The sequence below is a fragment of the Urtica dioica genome, chromosome 2 (genome assembly GCF_054948205.1).
Source record: "Urtica dioica subsp. dioica isolate 48M chromosome 2, U.dioica_male_clone48M_v1_H2, whole genome shotgun sequence".
In the NCBI taxonomy this organism is placed as follows: domain Eukaryota; kingdom Viridiplantae; phylum Streptophyta; class Magnoliopsida; order Rosales; family Urticaceae; genus Urtica; species Urtica dioica.
This window is the reverse complement of record NC_142757.1, coordinates 35,544,223-35,547,444: the sequence shown is the minus strand read 5'-3', so window position 1 is coordinate 35,547,444 and position 3,222 is coordinate 35,544,223.

The window sequence follows — 3,222 nt, the reverse complement described above, 5'->3', positions numbered from 1 at the left end:
GGGCCTTCCCAGTTCGGGCCTAGGACGCCGGCGCCTTGGACTTGTGTGTTCTGGAACACTCGTCTGAGGACGAGGCTTCCGACGGCAAAGGTTCGCCTTTTGATCTTGGAGTTGTAGTATCTTTCGACCTTGCGCTTCTGTGCGGCGAGGCGTCTGAATGCTTCCGCTCTCTTTTCATCGACCAGGTCCAACTCAAGGCGCATGGCCTCGTCATTGTCCGCCTCGTCGAATGTATCGACTCGAAATGTGGGTACCTCGGTTTCAATTGGAACCACGGCCTCGACCCCATATGCAAGGGAGAATGGCGTCTCGCCGGTGGCGTTTCGCGCGGTTGTCCTATATGCCCATAGGACGAATGGCAATTCCTCGGCCCAGGCACCTTTCTTGTCTTCGAGCTTCTTTTTCAGGTTGCTTTTGATTGTCTTGTTGACTGCCTCGACTTGGCCGTTGGCCTGAGGATGACGCGGCGAGGAGAAGGTCTTGCTGATCTTCAGTTGATCGCAGATATCTCTTACTCGCGCGTTGTCAAATTGTGCTCCGTTGTCGGTCACAATCGAGGCGGGGATACCGTGCCTGCATATGATGTTCTTCCAGATGAAGTTTGTCGTGTTTGCTTCAGTTATTCTGGCAAGCGGCTCGGCCTCTACCCACTTAGTGAAGTAGTCGATGGCGATAATGGCGTACTCGTATTGCCTTGGCGCTCTAGGGAGCTTGCCAATGATGTCCACGCCCCACTTAGCAAAGGGACGTGGGACAACGATGTTGCTTAATGGGGTCGGGGGCTGTCGCGGAATTTCCGCGAAGCGCTGGCATTTATCGCAACGCCTTGCCCATTCGCAAGCATCTCGCTTCATGGTAGGCCAGAAATAGCCTTGCTTAAGCGCTTTGAGCGCAAGGGAAGTTCCAACGGCGTGGTTTCCGCAGATGCCCTCATGGATTTCGCGGAGGACCTTGGTTGACTCAACGCTATCGAGGCATCGGAGCAGCGGTGTCGAGTAACCGCGCTTATAGAGTGTGCCCTCACGGAGCGTGTATTTGGATGCTAAGGCCCTCAGTTTATCGGCTTCCTTGCGGTCTTCGGGGAGTTCCCCTCTTCGCAAAAAATCGACAATTGAGTCCATCCAAGTAGGCTGAGATGCCATCTCTATGGTCCCGACTTCGTCTCGGGAGACGGATGGTCGTGGGAGAGATTCAATGGGTACGGTCCCCAATCCGTCTTCGTCGATGCCAGATCCGAGGCGAGCAAGCGCGTCAGCCTCTGAATCTTGTTCTCTCGGGATTTGGTGAATCTCAAACAAAGAGAAGGCATCGAGTTTGGAGTTTGTCTTAGCCAGGTACGCGATCATGTTGGGTTCCTTGGCGGTGTAATCTCCTCTAACCTGGTTTACGATCAACTGCGAGTCGCAGTGTATTCGTAGGTTATGGGAGCCGAGTTTCTGTGCCAGCTCTATCCCTACAATGAGCGCCTCGTATTAAGCTTAATTGTTGGAGGCTTGGAAGCCGTAGTGAAGGGCGTATCGCAGCTTTTCCCCGTCGGGATTAATCAGGATTATTCCGGCGCCAGCCCCCCGAGCATTAGATGCTCCGTCTACGTATAACTCCCAGATGGGACCCGTTGGATCTACCTTCCTTTTCCGAGTTAGCGTATCGTCGCTAAGGTCGGCTTCCGCTCTTCCCATATCGGGAGCGTAGGAGAATTCTGCCACGAAGTCGGCTAAGGCCTGTCCCTTTATAGCCGTTCTTGGGTGGAACTCAATCCCGTACTCGCTCAATTCTTGGGACCAAATCGCCATGCGAGTCGATGTTCCCTTTTGAAGAGCTTTACCGATTGGATGCTCAGTTCGCACCGCAATTGGGTGAGCTTAGAAGTACGGTCGTAGCTTCTTAGCTGCCGTTACGAGAGCCAGAGAAAGTTTCTCAATCTCGGTGTAGCGCGTTTCCGCGTCGAGTAAGGCTTTGCTCACGTAGTAGATCGGCCACTGGGCCTTGTTTTCTTCGCGGACAAGGACAGCACTTACAGCTCTTTCAGAGACGGCGAGATACACGTATAGCGTCTCGCCCTCTCTAAGTTTAGAGAGGAATGGTGGGGACCCAAAGTAAGCCTTCATTTCTTGGAAGGCATTTTCGCATTCGTCCGTCCACTCAAAGCCATCCGTCTTCTTCAGAGCTTTGAAGAACGGTTGACACTTGTCGGTGGCTTTAGACACGAAGCGTGTCAGAGCGGCAATCCGACTGGTCAGGCTTTGTACCTCTTTGACTCGTCTTGGCGACTTCATTTCAAGGAGTGCCTTGATTTTTTCCGGGTTCGCCTCTATGCCTCGTCGGCTGACGATATAACCGAGGAACTTTCCGGATTCAACCCCGAATACACATTTGTTGGGGTTGAGCTTCATTTTATATCGGCGGAGGATTGTGAACATCTCCCTAAGGTCGCGTACGTGATTGGTTGGCAGTAGGCTTTTAACGAGCATGTCGTCCACGTACTCTTCCATCGTCTTGCCGACTTGATCGGCGAAGATCCGATTTACCAGGCGTTGGTATGTTGCTCCCGCGTTCTTAAGGCCGAAAGGCATGACCTTGTAACAGTAGAGACCTCGATCGGTGACAAAGGTCGTCTTAATTTGATCGGGCTCGTGCATTCGAATTTGGTTGTAGCCTGAATAGGCGTCCACGAAGCTTAAAAGTTCATGGCCGGCCGTGGCGTCCACCAGTTGTTCGATGCGCGGGAGTGGAAAGCAGTCCTTAGGGCAGGCTTTGTTAAGATCTTTGTAGTCTATACAAATTCGCCACTTCGCGTTGGGCTTTTTTACCATTACCACGTTGGCGACCCACTTGGGGTACTTAGCCTCTCGAATGAAGTTTGCGGTGAGGAGTTTCTCGACCTCTTCATTTATGGCCAGGTATCGTTTTGGGTTGAACGTTCGTCTAGCCTGCACTTTTTCGGCGACTTTTGGGTCGTCGTTCAGTCGGTGCACTATTACCTCGGGATCGATTCCGGGCATGTCCGCATGAGTCCATGCAAAAACATCCTTGAACTCCCTAAGGAAGGCGGTAAGCTGAGTTTTGATGGCGAGTGGAAGTCGGGTGCCGATTTTTACAACCTGATCAGGCTTCGATTCGTCCAGGACGATTGGCACAAGATCATCGGAGGTTTCCACCTTAAGTCTTTCGATTTCATCACGGGGGTCAAGTTCTCCGAACTTCCTTGCATCCCTTGGGTTG